The sequence below is a fragment of the Equus przewalskii genome, chromosome 1, assembly GCF_037783145.1.
Source record: "Equus przewalskii isolate Varuska chromosome 1, EquPr2, whole genome shotgun sequence".
Taxonomy (NCBI): domain Eukaryota; kingdom Metazoa; phylum Chordata; class Mammalia; order Perissodactyla; family Equidae; genus Equus; species Equus przewalskii.
In genome coordinates, this window is record NC_091831.1 from 41185739 (window position 1) to 41205053 (window position 19315).

The 19315-nt window shown below is 41.5% G+C and overlaps 1 protein-coding gene across 25 annotated transcripts in view; it reads left to right on the top strand.

Moving 5' to 3' along the window:
* The window catches only part of SGMS1 (sphingomyelin synthase 1), a 279683-nt gene that overhangs the window by 65404 nt on the left and 194964 nt on the right, over window positions 1-19315 (top strand). The gene's annotated exons all lie outside the window — the stretch shown is intronic.

Consider the following 19315-nt stretch of genomic DNA (forward strand, 5'->3'; position numbering starts at 1 on the left):
ACTATGACTGCTAAGTGAATTCTAATTTAGTAACTTGGGTGAATTTAGAGTGATTCTAGATATTTGCTAATTAAAAAAGATAAAGTTGATGGCTACTAGGTTCTTCGCTGATTACAATCAATTGCTTTGCTCTAAGATAATTTTATCTCCCCTTTGCTTTCCCCTTGCCACATGGGAAGCTTTGCCTTTTGGCTGAGCTCTTTTGGAAAGCAAAGATGATGGTGTGATGCTGGTGACACCTGTCAGCATGTCCCATGTGGGGGGCTCTGACTTCTTTCCTGTGTGGTTAGACGTGTCCAGGCCCTCTGGGCACCCCATGTGTTCAGTGGAAGGGATTAGTCTAGAGACTCTGGTCATCTCCCAGCATTGCAATTCTATATTCGAACTCTGGGTTTAGTGAAAAGAATGCAATAGAGCTGAGTGTACTGACGTGGAAGGATGTCCATGACATATTGTTGAGTGAGAAAGCAACTTGTGGAACATTTTGTGTGTCTAGAAAAAGAAGGATACATAGTGATCTAATCTGTTAACAGTTGGGGGAGTAGAAGGGAAGGACTTTCACTTCTTAATTTATATTCCTTGGAACTAAATTTTATTCACTCATATGACTTTTATAATCTTAAAAGAAAGTAACCAGATAGTCAGTGATTCTGTGATTCTCTGAATGGGCTGTGCTGGGGGCAGCCCCGGAAGCATCTCAGTGTCCGCCCGGGGCTGCTGCTGCCTGCTCCTGCATCCCATGCACCCCAAGGTGGCAGTTGGCTGGCCTGAGAGGGGGCTGCCCTCTTGGTTGAGGTGTGTACCTTCTGGTTTTTCATACTCACCAGCTGCACCCATTTGCCCTCCATGCCTGCCTTCATTGGCATTTGGATTTACAACCTCTATTTTAGAATTAAAAAGTAGAGAGGTGCTTCTTAAGAATCACTAACATTTAAACTTTTCTGTAATTTAGGCTTGCTTTTCTTAATTAGTGGGCCTTAGTGAGGCTTTAGTGTGTCCCAGGATGGTCTTTCCCTGATTGACAGACCAGGACAGCTTGGCCGTGTGTGTTTACTGACACGTATGCTGTGTGATTATGCATCTGTTTGTTGCTGCCAAGTGAGTGGCGTTATCTGTCTCTTTCTTGAATGTGGCCAGAAGTGTGACTTATTTTTGTTTTCTTCCACAGCTCCTTAATTGGAGTGGTTTCTACCATAACTTGTTAGTGTGACTTGTGCCTCTGCAGCTCCTCAGTTGCCTGGGGTTGGACAGCCACGGGTGTACTAACCAGCGAGGCTCTGGCACCCCTACTCCCTGTGCTTCTTTGCTAAGTCCCTACTTTTCTCTGCAGGCTCCAGGGATGACTCAAGACCTTTCAGGTTCTTTCAAGCCTAGTCTCTGGAGCTGATCACTGCCCAGCTGCCTCCTGGCCTTAGATGTTGCTGCTTTGCTGCTCCTCACAGTCCAGCTGACTTGGACTGGCATTAAGGGGAGAAAGAGGAGATGGGAAATTTGTTGGTTGTGTTGATATCATTCTTTTCTCATCCTTGCCTTTTATGACCTGGCAACTCTTGTGGTTGTGACTCTTGTTGAAGTGGAGCAGATCTCTGTCCATCTGTCATCTGTCTCTTATGCTCTGTTAGTGGGTGCCCTGTGTACTTGGGACCGCCCTCAGAAGTTGAGGTGGCCTTTGTTCACCTTTGCTGGAGATTCTTAGTTCCAGTGTCCTAAGTAGGTCTTGATCATTTTTCTTGTGGTATCTCATGAAAATGCAAGTCTTCATGGCCATCTTGCTTTACTGAGAATGTGTAGATTAGGTTACTTGAGCCACAGTTTTCTTAAGAATTCTTGATTGTGGCACCCAAAAGAATAGTGAAGATGGTATCATTTTTCCTATAAACTTTTTTAGAAATTTTCTACCCTCTTATGTCAACTCTACCTTTGGCTCCTTTACAGCAATGAGCACTAAAGTGTGTAACTAACAAAGAACTAAAATACTATACTGACTTTCCTAGGGACACCTCCAATTTAGTAGAGGGTTCTTAAAGACTTTAGGAATCAAAGTTTTGAATCTCAAGCATCTTGTGACCAATGGTGATCCAGTATTTATGATTGGGCACATCGTATAGTAGCTCCTAGTCACCCACGGAGGCTGGTGATGCTGTGGTGTGGCAGCGGGTGGCGCTTAGGTCATCCATGGAGACTAGTGGTAGGTGGGGAGAGACCAAGAGATGGGAGGCATTCCGGGAGGACGTTTGTACATTACACTGACACCCTTCTTCTCCCTGGCTGTTTTCAGGTGCCCTATGCCTTTCCTATATTGGGGCTTAGCAGAATAATTCCATCTTTTGCTCTGAGCTTAACTAAACATTAAGATAAAGACTAGCGGGGCCAGCCTGTGGCCGAGTGGTTAAGTTTGCACGCTCTGCTTCTGTGGCCCAGGGTTTCACTGGTTTGGAGTGTGGGCGTGGACATGGCACCACTCGTTAGGCCACACTGAGGCGGCATGCCACATGCCACGACTAGAAGGACCCACAACTAAAATGTGCAACTATGTACTGCGGGGATTTGGGGAGAAAAAGGAAAAAAAAAGATAAAGACTAGCAAATGGAACATCAGCAGCTTAATAATTAAGAAAATAGGCCTTTGTTGGCACTTTGACCTAACTAATATAGATAACCCAAATAGGAAGAGTAGCTTTAGGCTTTTTAATGAGTGACATGAAGTTAACACATGACATTAAGCACATGTCCTAGAGCTATTAACTGCCATACTTTATCAAGTCAGATACCTAAAAGCTGTGATTCACAGAGGCAAGCCTGAACTTTTCCACCTGCCTTGCTTTGCTGAGGTCATTTTAAATGCCCTGAGCTGGAAATCAGGTAAAGATGTCTAGTTTGTCAAACTGAGAATAAAAGAATATGATGAGGTTTAGCTTGGGGAGAAAGTGGATTGTTTTGCCTCCAAATAGCAATACTACTGTAGCGTAATAATAGTAGTTTTCATTTATTGAGTGCTTATTGTATGTCAGGAACTGTACTAAGTGCTTTTTATACATAATCTCATCTAATCACAAAGTAAGCCTATAAATATAGTCCCATTTTATAAATGAGGCAACTGAGTCATAAAGAGGATAAACACCTTGACCAAGGTCATATAATTAACTAGTAAATGTTAGAGCTGGGATTTGAACCCAGGTGGTTTACTCCAGGTCCAGAATCCTAACCACTGAGTTATACTGTTTCCCTTAAATGGATGATGACACCTCACTAGCCAAGGCTAATTGTGACCTAATTGTGGACAAGGTTAATTTGACTTTATTTAAGAATATTTAATGTCAGCAAAGACCACAGCACCATGATTGGCATTGTGGCTGTATTAGTATCCTATGGATGCTGTAACAAATTACCACAAACTTGGTGACTTAAACAGCATAAATTTATTTTCTTTCAGTTTTGGAGGCCAGAAATCCAAAATCACTGTCACTGGGCTCAAATCAGGGTGTTGGCAGAGCTCTGCTCTCTCTCCAGGTACTAGAAGAGAAGCTGTTTCCTGCCTCTTCCAGTTTGTGGTGGCTACCGACATTGCTTGGCTTGTGGCTGCATTGCTCTAGTCTCTGCCTCCTGGTCCCCTGGTCTTCACCTCTTCTGTCTGGTGTCAGATCCCCCCTTTGCCTCCCTTTTTGTAAGGACACCTTTGATTGCATTTAGAGCCCATAAGATACTTCCCCCACCTCAAGATCTGTGACTTAATCACATCTGTGGAGTCTTCTTTTTTTTTTGAGGGGGCGTGATTCAGCCTACCACAGTGACACATAGAAAGAATTAGAACTTTCAGTCTGCCTTGTAGTACTGTGCTTAATTTCAACAATTCCCTAACTGTTTTGCAGGACATAGATGCTAAAAAATGTAAAATAAATTCCAGGGTCAAACAGATTTATGAGTTGTTGTGTAATATATTCCTCTTTAAGGAGATTGACAATATACAATGAAGGCTTTGAAAATTCCTGTGGCAAAGAAAGCTGTTTAACTTAGTTGAACCCAGAATTCCTCAGACTTGGTTGATTACAGAACACTTCATTTTAAAGGGTACACCTATTAACATGTCATGAAGTACTTAAAACATGCTTCAGGAAGTACTAGTTCAGTTACTTATTGCCTGCTAATCTTTTGAAGGCATAGAATGTGTCTTAACTGACTTTGTGTTGCTTAATAACTTAAACATCATTGGTCTTTGGAAAGAACAAACCAAGGCAAATATACAAAATTGAATGGTAAGTTTTAAGAGCTGATGTTGTGCCAGATGAGTTATAGGGTTCCAGAAATGCTATGAGTTACGATAAGGGAGAAATTGTTCTAACGTGGAATGATCTGAAGACACGTCACAGAAGAGAGACCCTAACTCATCTAAGTGAGGGGAAGCAGGGAGAACATCCGGGTTGGGGTGGTGCAAATGACTTAGCTAAAGGAAGGAGGGCTCAGCTAGAGAGAAGGTCCAGGGGTAATGAGGATCATACCTAGAGTGTCAGTCTAAGGAGTGTGGACTTGGTTCTCTAGATCAGGGGTTGGCACGCTGTATGGCCTGTGGGCCAAAGTCAGTCCTCTGCCTGTTTTAATAAATTAAGTTTTATTGGAACACAGCTACGTTTATTTGCTTACATAGTGCACATGGCTGCTGTAGCACTATAATGACAGAGTAGAGTAGGCTTACAGAATTTAAAATATTTACTGTCTGGCTGTGTACAGAAAAAGTTTGCCAACCCTGATTAGGTAAGGGGGAACTCTTGAAGGGTTTTGATCAGGGAGGCGTTATCCTCATGTGTATGTGTTAGAAAGCTTACTCTGGCAGCTGAGTGGAGGATGGTTTGGAGAATACAAAGGCAGTGACCGAGGGAATGGGAGAGGAGGAAACAGAAGAGAGATGTTTTGGACTACAGCCTGGGTGTGGGGTAAGGGAGACGAGACGGAGGAGCCAAAGATAATTTTTAAAAATAAACTTTAAATTTTAGGGTAGTTTTAGATTTACAGAAGAGTTGCAAGGATAATATAGAGTTCCTGTGTTCCCAACACTCAATTTCCCCTACTGTTAACGTCTTATGTTTCTCATAACTAATGACCCAATATTGATACATTATTATTAACTAAAGTCATATTTTATTTCGATTTCCTTAGTTTTTGTCTAATATCCCTTTTCTGTTCCAGGATCCCATTCAGGATCACATTGCATCTAGTTGTCATGTCTCCTTGGACTCCAGATTATGACCATTTTTCAGACATTGCTTCTTTTTGATGACCTTGATAGTTTTGAGGAGTACTTGTCAGGTGTTTTGTAGAATGTCCCTCAACTGGGATTTATCTGATGTTTTTCTCATGATTAGATTGAAGTTATGGGTTTTTATGAGGAAGACAACAGAAATGAAGTGCCATTTTCAAAATTCATATCTACAGTATACAGTGTCAACATGACATCACTGTGATATTGATCTTGATCACCTCGCTGAGATAGTGTTTGTGGAGTTTCCCCACTATAAAGTTACTTTTTTTCTCCCTTTCCGTATCTCCTCTTTGGGAGGAAGTCACTAGGTGCAGCCCACACATAGGTGTAGGAGGCTGTGCTCCACCTTGAGGGTGTGGTATCTACATGAACTATTTTGAATTCTTCTGCACCAGCGATTTGTATATTCTTATTTATTTGTTTGTTTATTTATTTTGAATATACGTTCATGGATATTTAATTTATGCTTTGGGTTATATTCTAATACTACATTATTTTGTTGCTCAAATAGTTTCAGCTTTGGCTGTTGGGAGCTCTTTCACCTTCGACATACTCCCTTTGCGGGGGGGGCAGGTGTGTATAGGTTGTATGTATGTTTTAGTACTCTTATTCCACAGGATGCTTAGGCTCATCTTGTATATTTCCTACTCTAGCCCTAAAATCAGCCAGTTCTCCAAGGAGCCGTGGCCAAAGACAAATTAAAAAGTTCTGACTTAGACAGGGCTGTCTGCGTTTCTGCTTTGCATACTTCTACTACTTGGATGCACGATCCTGGGAAATGGGTCTCCATTTAGGGGTTGGGCAGAGGTAAAAGTCATCAAAGGAGACTGAGAAGGAGGGCAGGTGGCCAGCCAGAGTGGGACAGTATTATGGCCTCCCAGGTTGATGAGTGTTTCAGGGCGGGAGAGTGATCAATGTGTCTTTGTAAGTCAGAGAGAACATGTTCAGGGGTGGATAGTATAGGAGTCTGGCTGCACTGGAGCGTTGGGAAGGGACGGCTGTAGGTAATAATGTGGGCGGCAGATGTGTTGGCCATGAAAACCAGCCGAAGTAATTTCTGCCTCTGTTTAGCAGGAAGGCTGGAAGGCTGATAAAAGTGGTGCTTGAGAATAATTAGTTTTGCAGCCACACACAGATAGATAAAAGGATCAGAACTTGTAGTTGCTTCACTGGGAAACTCTTAGGAAAGGGTACTTTGTGAAGAACAGTGAAGAAAGTCAGGACCTTCAAGGGACCATTATTAACTCACCAAAAATTACTGCATATACTAGGTTTTTTCATAATCACAGACAAAATGAGAGAGGAATTAGTGATTAAGCAATCTGTTTGCTTACAAACAAAAAAACCATACAAAAACATAAGTTGTCTTAAAATGTCTATGCTGCCTTGTTGGAATTACTAATTTGTGTATTCTCCTTTTCTTGGAGAATAGTCAAAGGTGAGCTTGAGCTCAGCCCAGCTTGGAGTGTCACACAATCCAAGTTGATGGAATCTGAATTTTTAATTGGTTTTGATAGGCTGTCTCCAGTCAATTTCAAAATTATTTTCTGTTGAACTTCCTGCTTTATCCTCTTTCGATAGTAGTTTTATTTTAAAAGTTGTGGTGCTTCTGCGATAATTGATGGCAGAGAGGGACTCTCACTGAGCCTCGGTTGTAGGGAGAGAATAATCTTGGGAATACTTGTTTTTCATTGTTTGCTGGTATTTTGAACTTGTCATTTCTTCTGCGTATAACTAGGAGGGTAAATGCCACTATATTTTAATCTACATATTTTATAAAAAGAGAAGCATATTCACCAAATTAGTGGTATGACCTGAATTTGAAAATAATTGCCCTTGGCCACAAACCATTGACTCTGGAGTAGAGTCCTGTTTTATTCTATTTAATTCAGCTAGCCTCAAATGTTGTGATTTGTGTATTTGGTTCAATAGAAACAGTGAATAACCCTCCTGTGCCTTGTTTTCACATCAATCTTCTTTTAGTGAGCATGAATTAATTTAATAAACCAGAGCATCCTCATTTGTGTGTCCACCAGCATGTTCCTGTCAACCAGGAGCCTCTGTTAGCCTTATTTCTGAACAGTAATATCTACTTTGGGGTGGAAACAACATTTCATTAAAGAGAAATTCCAAGTTATTTTTTTATGTGCAAAATGAAGATAAAAATATCTACTTCATGAGGTTCTTAGTAGGTATAAGGGATGAAAAGCATGTGCCACGTGTTCTAAGCAGAGTCTCTTGTTTTTAAAGTTCCCATCTCCATGGGTTTTACTGTAGTGGCAATGCCTGGTATTTGTTGCTACAGAGTGCTGTTTTTTTTTTTTTTTTTTTAGCAAAAATACATTCTGAAGCAGAACCAAGAGAAGGGAAATCCTGTGGGCTCCTCCCACATCATCCAAGCAACAGAATCACCAGCCAGATTGGGGAGGGTTACTTTCTCTGCGCTCCTCTGACGCTTGGAATTTCAAGTATGCCCGGGTAGGGGGCTTTGTGGTGCCTTTTGCTATTACAGAGTTTCCCCTACTGAGGCAGGCTGGTGATGTTCTACGCCTGCTGCAGTGAAATAGCTGCCTTGGCATCCTCAAAGCCAGTCACGTCCCTTTTCTTGATTTTATTGATATTGCCCACATGCTACCATTTTCTCGTGAGAGTGACAATGGCACCAGTGCTCGCTCATTTTACTTCTTTTTCCTCTCTTTCAGAAGGAAACTGTGGATAATTTAACCAAATTATTTACCAGCTACAAATTGAAGATGAAGGTCGTTTCAATAGATTGAACACACATGTGGAAATAAATGGCACATGTTTCGCATTTCTTTTTGGGGCAAATGAAAGGGATGGTTGTGTCAGGTCCTGATCCCTAGGGTTCGGTGGCACGTTGGAGCTGAGCTTAAAGAACAAGACGCTGTGTGGTGTAAGCGTTGCTGGCATTGTCCTGGCCCCTGTTTGTACTTTTCTGTTTTTCCGTGTTTAATTCACGTCATCAAAACATTTCACCCTCTAAAACTGCAAGCTTGCATTTTAGTTTGTTGTTGGACAAAGGATCTGTTTCAGTTTTACTTCTCTGCGACTTTGCAGTTAGTTAGACCTGATACATTGTCTGTCTGAGTTTTTCCCTAAAAGCTTTTGATTTAAATGTTCTGTTAAGGAAAAAACTGAATGTGAGGAGAAGTGAACTCTAAATTGCAACTGAGAATCTCTCTTAGAGATGGAAACACAGATGAAGTGAAGAAGGCTCTTAAACTGGCTTTCCTTCACCGAAGCAAGATTGTGTCGTGGCATACAGCATTTAGATATCCATGTAGAAATACCTCGTATACCTCTGGCGGCCTGTGTTCCTGATGGTGTTTGCAGGAGTGGGCTCTGTTCGTCTCCTGCATGCTTCCCTGTGTGACCTGGACGTCTTACTCTACCCTTCTGTGCTTGAGTCTCCTTGCCTGTGAAGTGGGGACAGTAAAAGTAACCATCTCAGGGTTGTTGCAGGGATCAGTGGTTAATTCCTAAAGCACGTCAGGCACCCCAGGCATTCAGTAACTGTTACGTGATATTGTTGTTTTTATTATTAGCTTCCTGCAAGTTGCAGACGTTTAAGAAATAAATGTATCAGAACCTACACATCCAAAGGAGTATTTTCTTCCTCAGAATGGTCTCTCATGGAAGATGAGTACTGATTTTGGTCAGCTGCCCATATAGGACGTGTTGGGGACACCTCCCCAGGACTGCCTTTGAAGGCTGTAACTACATTCTTTGCATGGCTCCTGTAGTGGCCAGTTTTCTGTCACTTGAGTGAATGTGGGTTTGAGTTTTTTCTTTTTCTTTCTTCTTCTTTTCCTTTTGTTTGCTAAAAAACATTTGGAATCAAATCAAATGGAAAAGTGTTTTGGTTTAAAAACTTAGCTGTAGAGTTTACTCACAGGCATGGTCATCAGGCCAAACTAAGCTGAGTTTTTGGTTTCAGCACGCAGATTATTTTGGGGCCTTGGCTTTTGGGAGTCAGTAGTCCCTGTCTACTTCCTGCTGAAGGAAGTGCTCCATATGTGGTTATTTTGTCCTCAAAACCCCATTACCCGTTCTGCCTCCTCTTTAAGTGGGACATCAGTCACACACTGTTTCAGGGGTTCACTCACATGTAGGTCACAATCCCTACAGAAACTCCTTTTCTCTTGAATCAGTAGGGTTATTTTCTGCTTCACTTACAGATTTGTTTTTATCCCAAACCCTTTTGTTCTAATGGTTAATAATTTTTTACAACTAGATACATAACACATACATCTACTCACCTTGACTTTTAAAAATAAACTTGATTGAGGGGCTGGCCCCGTGGCCGAGTGGTTAAGTTCGCACGCTCCGCTGCAGGCGGCTCAGTGTTTCGTTGGTTCGAATCCCGGGCGCGGACATGGCACTGCTCATCAAGCCACGCTGAGGCAGTGTCCCACATGCCACAACTAGAAGGACCCACAATGAAGAATATGCAACTATGTACTGAGGGGCTTTGGGGAGAAAAAGGAAAAAAATAAAATCTTTAAAAAAAAAAAAAACTTAATTGAGGGCCAGCCTCAGGCTGGCTGTGCGACAAGCTGAAGCGCACTGCGTCCCCCCATGCTGTCCTCACCCGGCCCCCCACGCCCAACTGTGATTCTAAGTGATGTGAAAACCAGCCTCAGACTTTAGGGTCAGTCCTAAGTCAAGTTGCCAGCTTTCCTACAGAGTCAGTTTTTCCAGCTGAGGATATGGTAATGGAAAATCTAAGTTTGTTTTGAAATGTTCACTGCTCTGCAGAAGGTCAACACTTGGTCTGTAAGATAGCTTGGGTGCTGACATTATTCCTCATGCTGTCTGGATTGTGGGAGATTGGATGTGGTTGCCTAATGTCACTTGTTAAAGTTGGCCTAATGTGGGGAATATATAGACATTGTGTGTGTGAGGGAAGTTGGTCCAAGTCTAAACAGCGATGGCATGTCTTTGGTCTGAGAAGCAGGTAAGTTGCACGTTAAAAACAATAAAAGTGGGGCTGGCCCTGTGGCTGAGTGGTTAAGTTCACACACTCCTCTTCAATGGCTCGGTGTTTGCTGGTTTGGATCCTGGGCACCGACCTACACACCACTCATCAAGCCATGCTGTGGTGGCATCACACATAGAAGAACTAGAATGACCTACAACTAGGATATAAAGCTAGGTGCTGGGGCTTCGGGGAGAAAAAAGAAAGTAACAGATTACTCACATTTTAAAAAAACAACAATAGAAACCAGTAAAAGCTGGGAGATTGGAAAAAGTTTTCCTTTTTTTTTTCTTGCAGTTGGCGTTACGATAACCAAAAACCCTGCCTGAATGGTTGCTGAAAAATAAGAAACAATTAACAAACAAAAATTGAGACTTCCTGAATAATATATAGGATTGTGATATATGTAATTTACAGATAATGTATAGCTTTATATATTTTATATAATATGTACCTATATAATATATAGTTTTATACATTTTATAATATATTTATAAGTAGCTTTTCTGTCTTTTCAAACTTTATGGTACTTTTTGTTTTTAACCATTTTACTTTGACTCATGTTATTCATAAATTCTCACCCTCTTGAGCTTTTTTTTTGCTGAGGGAGATTCTCCCTGAGCTAACATCCGCTGCCAGTTTTCCTCTTTTTGTATGTGAGCTGCCACCACAGCATGGCTGTTAACAGATGAGTGGTATAGGTCTGCTCCCAGGGATCGAACCTGGGCACTGAAGTGGAGCATGCCGAACTTAACCACTAGGCCACTGGGGCTGGCCTGTCTTGATCCCCCCTTTTTTTAAAGACTTTATTTTTTATTTTTCCTTCTTCTCCCCAAAGCCCCCCAGTACATAGTTTTATATTTTAGTTGTGAGTCCTTCTAGTTGTGCCATATGGGACGCTGCCTCAGCATGGCCTGATGAGCAGTGCTAGGTCCGCGCCCAGGATCCGAACTGGTGAAACCCTGGGCCGCCGAAGTGGAGTGTGCGAACTTAACCACTTGGCCACAGGGCCAGCCCCTTGACCTTTTTTTTTTAATGGATAAGTATGCATAGTTTTGCTCTAAGCCCAGAATGGTGGCATCATAGAAATTCTAGTTTTTCTTCTTTATCTCAATATTTCAGGTATCTCATACTCTGTTCTTATACAGATGTCTGAGAATTAAATGAGTGGCAGCACTTCAAAACGGTGATTTGTAAATAGCTATGTGCGTCAGATCTTTTTGAATTTTTAAAAATAATTCTAGGGAGAATAATAAACATACTTTCGGTCATTTTCAGACACACAGAACCTGGAAAACCTTGTTTACATACCTCTCTTGTGTGCTGTACAAGTCTTTGAAGAATGAAAAGTGGAAGTCATAGGGTGTGGTAGTCTTCAGTTTTCTTTCCCACAGGGTCTAATCTGGTTGCTGGAACTTCAAAGCTGTGCCTTCAGAATCTGATGTGGTGGTGGTGGCTGTGGGAAGATTTTAAGAAAACATTGAGGAAAAGGTGTGAGACATGCAGCCTCTTCAACCTCTGGATGCCAGCATCTTGAGCTTTTCATTATTAAAACCTGTTTGCAGGAAAGAAAAAGAAACTCCCTGAAGTGGAATAACGGCCAGTTTTAGTGCCTTCTTCCTAAGAGATTGGTATTCTATCAGAAAAGAAAACGTCAACTCCAGGAATGCAAGTCCATTTATAAGGTGGATGAGTCCTACAGTTTGGTTTTAGTCATGACTTTTGGAGGCTCCACCCTAGTTCCCTTGATTGAATTAGAAACAAGGCTTTTCCTCCAAAATACCTCCCAGAGTGGGTGGGTGGCTCAGCCAGGGATCAGCATCTTTATTACAGTTTGAAGGATCCGGCCCCACCTCCTGGTCTTGTTTCCAAGTAGGGCAACAACAGCTCTGTGCAGTTAGAGTATGACAGATGACATGGCAGCCGAGCTAGGCATTCCCTGTGCACACTGAATGATAAACTGTGAGCTCTGAATGATAAACTGTTGCCCCTCAGGAGGACATTAAGGACATTAAGGTGTGTAAAGTATTAAATCTCCCAAGAAAGATGAAATTATGTTGCTGTGCCATACTTAACAAGGCAGGAAAGTGCAAAATCTTTGGGAAATATTTTGTATAGTAGTTTTCTAGTTGTTTGAATTAAGGTGTTATGAGAAGTTAAAAATTGTAGTAAGTGCTGTAATTTAAAAAATAAGAAACTTAACATGGTAACATCTCTGCTGGATTAAGTCTTTAGACGTGTAGCAGCATAACTATTAGAAAATTTAACTAAATTGGAAAGCAGAAGATAAGGAATTCATGTTTTTGGTCGTATCCGTTTCTGTGCCTGCAACCCCCAGGTTTTCAGATCTTAAACCTTTCTTAAGGTCTTCAGCCCCGGCTGGTCCAGCTGCCCTGTAGAGTTTCCACTTGAATGTGTCCTAAGCACTTTAATCAGAGCTGCTGCATCTTGCTGTTCTCCCTTTCTGTCATCTTCTGTGTTCTTTCCCAAATCAAGGCACTGTTGATTCTGCCTCCAAAAAGTATCTCAAATCCATCCATTTATCCCCATCTCATTGCCATCCTCCTGGTCTGGTCACTTGGGTGACTGCAGTAGGGACTCTCCGTCCCCTGTGACTTTTTCCATCCTCTTTAGGAAATGCAAATCTGGCAATTCACCCCCGCCTCCCTCAAAAAACCAAAACCAAAAAGCGAATAAACCTGTATCACCCAGCTTTTCCATGACTTCCCATGGTCTCAAATTGAAATTATAATCTTACGACCTCAAAGTCCTATGTGACCTGACTGTTGCCTGCCCGTCCCTAGCCCTCCCCAATGCCCCCTCCTTCTCTGTGATCCAGCCATGATGGCTTGGTTTTGGTTCCTCAGAAATAGCATTCAGGGGCTGGCCCAGTGGCATAGCAGTTAAGTTCCCATGTTCCACTTCGGCAGCCTGGGGTTCACCAGTTTGGATCCTGGGTGCGGACATGGCACCGCTTGTCAAGCCATGCTGTGGTGGGTGTCCCACATATAAAGTAGAGGAAGATGGGCATGGATGTTAGCTGAGGTCCAATCTTCCTCATCAAGAAGAGGAGGATTGGTGGCAGATATTAGCTCAGGACTAATTGTCCACAAAAAAAAAAAAAGAAAAGAAAATTAAAAAAAAAAAGAAATAGCATTCACTTCCTCTTTCCTCCTTCCTTTTTAAAATTCTTTTTATTGTGGTCATAATAGCTTAGAACATAGTGAGATTTCAGTTGTACATTATTGTTTGTCATACACCATATAAATGTGCCCTTTCACCCTTTTTGCCCAGCCTCCACACCCCTTGCCTCAGTAACCACTAATTTATTCTCTTTGTCCGTAAGTTTGTTTATATTCCACATATGGGTGAAATCATATGATGTTTGTCTTTCTCTGTCTGGCTTATTTTGCTTAATGTAATGCCCTCAAGCTTCATCCATGTCGTTGTGAATGGGACAATTTTGTCTTTTTATGGCTGAGTAGTATTCCATTGTATATATATACCACATCTTCTTTATCCAGTCATCTGTCGATGGGCACTTGGGTTGCTTCCATGTCTTGGCTATTCTGATAATGCTACAATGAACATAGAGGTGCATAAATCTCTTTGAATTGTTGAGTTCAAGTTCTTTGGGTAAATACCCAGTAGTGAGATACCTGGGTCACATGGTATTTCTATTTTTAATTTTTTGAGGAGTCTCCATACCCTTTTCCGCAGTGGTTGCACCAGTTTGCATTCCCACCAGCAGTGGATGAGGGTTCCCTTTTCTCCACAACCTCTTCAACATTTGTTGTTTTTTTGTCTTGGTGATTATCGCCATTCTAATGGACGTAAGACGGTATCTAAGTGTAGTTTTGATTTGCATTTCCCTGATGATTAGTGATGTTGAGCATCTTTTCATGTGCCTGTTGGCCATCTGTATATCTTCTTTGGAAAAACGTCTGTTCATATCTTCTGCCCAGTTTTTGATTGAGTTGTTTGTTGTTTTTTGTAGTTTGTGTGAGCTCTTTATAAATTGTGGAGATTAACCTCTTATTGGATATATGATTTGCAAATATTTTCTCCCAGTTGGTGGGTTGTTTTTTCATTTTGATCTTGGTTTCCTTTGCCTTCCAGAAGCTCTTTAGTCTGATGAAGTCCTACTTGTTTATTCCTCCCTCCTTTTTAAAATTTTGTTGACTTCTGTTTCTTTCTTAAATACTGTTTTGTCAGGTAAAGCCTTAGGTTAGAGACTGTCTTACTGCATCACATTCATCCCATTGGTGGTCCTTATCACTGTGTCAGTATAGCCCTAGTACCTAGCATTGTGCCTAGCATGTAGTAGACACTTAATCTTATTTGTTAAGTGAAGGAATGAAAGTAGTGAAAGTACTGAAATATTTATAAAATGAAAATAGTTGAAATATTTATAAACTATTTTAAGTGCTTCTAAATACTCTAAAGGGTGGCATGTCTAGTATATGTGTGTAGAGATGCCACCACCTTTCTTACCTGTACTTGTGGCAGATGTTGCTGCTCTGTCACCCCTCCGTTCCCCTGGGCTGGCTTTCTTAGCCCTGCACTCTAGGCACCTGTTTCTGGTTTACTGGTCTATCTGAGTTGGCATGTGGCATGAAACCTGTTTGCCATTTCTAATCTAGCAGAAAAAGGCATGGCATTCCAGATGTTTGGGTTCCTGTCTTGATCTTTAGACATCCTGCATAAACTCTTTATGGCTTAGTTGCATGGCAGTCTGATGCAAGTTATCAGATGGGAAGATAAGATATTCTTTCATGAGGATAAAATAAGAATATTGAGAAATTAGTAAAACTTAACCAAATATAAGGTTGTATGGTTACGTTCACTGTGCTTTGATGTAACAGATACTCATCTTGTGATCAGCCACTCTTGTATGGAGACTAAAATGTAAATTCTTTATATACATAAATATAAGTTTTAATTATAGGCTTACCATTGGTATCCATGAGCCTTACAACAGGGACTCTAATTTTCTTTGAAAATTAAGTTGATCTCTTGTTTCTATTTTAGATTTACCAGATGTTTCGTTTTTATTTTGCTAGTGAAGAATACATTTCAAGGAGATTCTAGTTTTATTTAGTTTACTATCATTTTGTGGCAGTGTTTCACAAAGTGCACCCATGGAGTGCCTGTATGAGAAACAGGTTAAATGGCAGGTGTCTTCCCCTACAACTTGCTGAATCAGACTTTCTGAGGCTTAGAAATCTGCATTTTAAGTAAGCTTTTTGCATTTTAAATAAGCTCCAGAACTTTGAGAACTCTGGCCCATATAATACCTCGGATAAGGTGCGTCATTAGTGCACTTTGAATAGGATCTATAAAGGGTGGCTCATTCACTGACCTTTTCAGTCTCACCTGAGCAGAACGATGACATCAGAAAACACCTCACTGCCAATGCTGTACAATAAAAGGTGAAGATATTGATTGTGGCCATGGTTGAAAACAGTCAATGACCTTATTCAACTGGAACACGGAAGATCAACAAGGGGCATTGTTCCCAGAGGCTTAAACACGCTGGTCCTCTGGAAACAATGGCCCTTTGACCACAGCTGACATGGGTGGAGAGGAACCAAGTAAGGTTCTGGTCTCCTCAGTCCTGAGTGAGGGCCAGTCTTGCAGTGAGGGGGCAGTGCTTCTGGTTTAGTTCTCTGGAGCAGCCTAACAGGGGCCGGATGGTAGTGTCCTTCACTGTCACCAAGACTCTCACTGTTTTCCTGCCTTCACTGGATGCCCAGGATGCAAGGAGGAAACTTGCCCTGAACCGGAAGGCAGAAACAATAACAGCATTTTAAAAGTTGACATTGCCAAGTGTGTAGGATGTGTTTTACTTGTAGTAGCTCGTGTAATCAGCTTAAAGCAGGGGAAATCCAGGGTGTTGATGAGAAAGCATTTCAGGGCAAACTTCAGCCCTGGACTGGACTCCTGAGAGAGGTGGCAGATCTCCATCTCCTGTTCACAGCTCGGCTTGCTCTGTGTCTTGAGCCTTCCTCCATCTCCTTTGACCTTTTATGGTGCTTACAACTTGCACTGCACAGTTCCATCCAGAATAATAATGTTTTCTGTCATTTCTTAAGTGTTAATTCTGTCTCACCAAGTAGAAACAGAGGTTCCCACTGGGAATGGTGTCCCCCCCACATCCTGCCCTAGTGTTTAGAAACCTCTGAGGACGTTTGTGGTTCTTACAATGATGATGAGGGGTGTGAATATTAGCATTTAGCATCCCGAGGGGGTGGGATACTAAATGCCCCTGAGTCCTTGGGACAGTCCCACACAATGAAGGATTGTCCTGTCCAGAATGCTAATGGTACCCGCACAAGAAACACTGGGGCTCTTTGGATTTGTCTGAATCCTGTCCAGGGCTTCCTTGACAATAGACCAAGCATTTAATATGTAATGAATCTTGTGGCCTGGTAGATGCAGTATGAGCTTAATCATGTGCTGGGAAAGTATACAGATGGTCAAGGGTATCTCTCCTGGATGGCAGCTGTGCTCTGATGCTGATGCTGTCACTCTTCTTGGATTGTGCTTTGTAGCTTCACCCTTCTTAATGGTACAGTGTAGATGAGAGTGATGACTAGAAAATAATCCTGAGCTCCTACGACTGTTCCACTCAGGAAACCCTCTGATGTAAAAAAAATACCACCGCATATTGTCCTGATGACATCTCGGTCCCACAAAAATAAAGAGTGATGCTAAGTAAATTAAGTGTTACATCGTGAGACTGGGTAGGGGCAGGGAAGACTATACTTTATTATCACTGACATCTTCCCAGGTGAGTGCTCTTAGCAGTAGGATTTGAAATTTGGAGGCACGTGTTCTGAGTTTGCAAACCTTGAGTTATTTTGCCTGTGGGTTAGAAAGCTCCTGTGGAAAGAAAAAAAGATTTGAGCTTAAGGATCAGTACAGGGTCCTGGATTATTTGCTTATTCCTATCAGTCATTCAGTTAGAGGTATCAGAGAAATGACAGGTGGATAAAAATTTAGGAACACAAAAGGATGAACTGACAGGATGACTTCAGATCTTACTTTAAAGGACCAAGAGACTACGTTAAGCCAGATAACTTGTCAAACTAAGGATGTCCAATAGACTATAGGATTTGAATATCTTGACAAGCAGATAACAATTAGACTAACAGTAAAGGCAACAGGAACAGACTGAGAAAGTTCAGCCACAGGAGGCTGAGAGAAACGCAAACTGAAATGACTCAAAGGCTGTTCTCCCTACAGGGTCTCCTGTGACCAAATGAGAAACAGTGTGTCCTTCCTTTGACACAGGGAGCCTGCTTCTAGGAGTCGTTGCTAAGGAAATGAGTAGGGCTGTGTTGAGAGATTTGGCTTTGAGGATGCTTAATGAGCATTGTTTGAAACTGAACATTGTTCATCCAAAGGGCGTTGGATGAATATGTTATAATTCGTCTATATAATGGAATATTATGTAACCATGACAGTGATGAAGAAGAATATTGACATGGGGCAGAATGTGTGAACAGTGGGCTGTAACAGAATATATAAAGTTAACATTTCAGTAAAGAAACTGTAAGCACAGAGGGAAAGAACCTGTAAAGACATTAATCAAAATGTTCACTTGGACTATCTTTAAGTGGTAGAATTCTAGGTATCTAGAATTCTTTCTTAGGGCTTTAGTTCTTATAATGTTTAAGGTGAACATGTGTAATTATTTTTTTAATGAAAACAAACAGTTTAATACAGTAAATAAAAACGTGGTCTAATGTATTAAAAGGTGCTTCGTCAACCATTTATCCAAATATTTCAATATTTAACCATTTTTAAATCCAGATATTTCTGGTAGTTCTAAGGAGCTATTAGTCCCTCACATCTTATCCTGAATTAGTTGATCACAGAGGAAATTAGGGTTCTGATTACAGGGAATAAATGTTGGGGGCAGGGAGGTCCTGACTCAGTTAAAGGGTGGGAAGAAAGAAGGGATATCAGTTTAGTTAAGAGGAATGTATAAAGACTGAGTCTAATACATTAATAACAGCTACATTTGCCTAGCTTGAAACTATGCCTAGGAAATTCCCTACTGTGAAACATGGTGCACTCATGTCTCTGAGCGGCTGGGGAAACACCCTTGAAGACTAGGCTTGGCTCCCTCTCCCAAGAAGTGTCTCAATCAGAGATGTGAGAGAGTCTCGGGTGCTAGAGCTGACTTGCAGAAGAGTCAGGTTTCCGGTCGAAGGCCTGGTCCATTGTAGGCTTCTGATTCTCAAAGATGAGGCCACAGAGCTATTTCAGTGAATCAGCCCACTAAGAATTTAGGTCTTGTTTTAAGGAAATACTTTGCAGCAGCATTTCTTAGAATATACTCTATGGGACGCTATTCTTAGGAGAAGACTCCATGGGGAAAAACAAAACAGGGGGTGGGACAAATAGCTTTGTGAAGGGAGGCAGGTCAGCATATCCACCAGCCTCTACACGCCATTCACATCTCACATTTAGTGTGTTAAGGCTCTGGAAGTCTTACCTTAGACGTCTTTTGGGTTTGGGTTAACCCTGAGTTTACTGAATTTAGTTAGCTATGGAATTTTTTTCTCATGTAAGGAGTTTTGTTGTTTTGGTGAAGATAGGTACTTTTGTGTGTGAGTAGAGGTGGCCTTTGGTTTCAGGAACCCTCTTTGTAGCTGGGGTTTCGAGCTGAGAGCTTTGAGCGCACTTTATGAGTGAGGCTGTCAGAGAAATAGGGAATTTTCTCCAACCACGTGGGACATACGATTCAGGAGATACTGTAAAGTGAGGCCTGAGTTACATAATAAGAGGTGTCTGTCTAGGCTGGTGTTATGCAACCTATGAAGACTGGTATAGTCTAGGATTCTGTTTTTGTTAAAAAACATCTCAAATGAGAAAGGTTGGCAAGAAATTCGTAATAATGTTAGTGCCTTGTCCCCTCTCTTCTAATTTCCCTTCAGTGAGTATATATTAGTATATAGAGCCCTCGTCCCCCAAAAGTTTTATTAATAAAAGAATGAGTGTACAGGATTTCCAACCCATTTCCTCTTGGAAAGAACGGGATAGGCAGGCTGC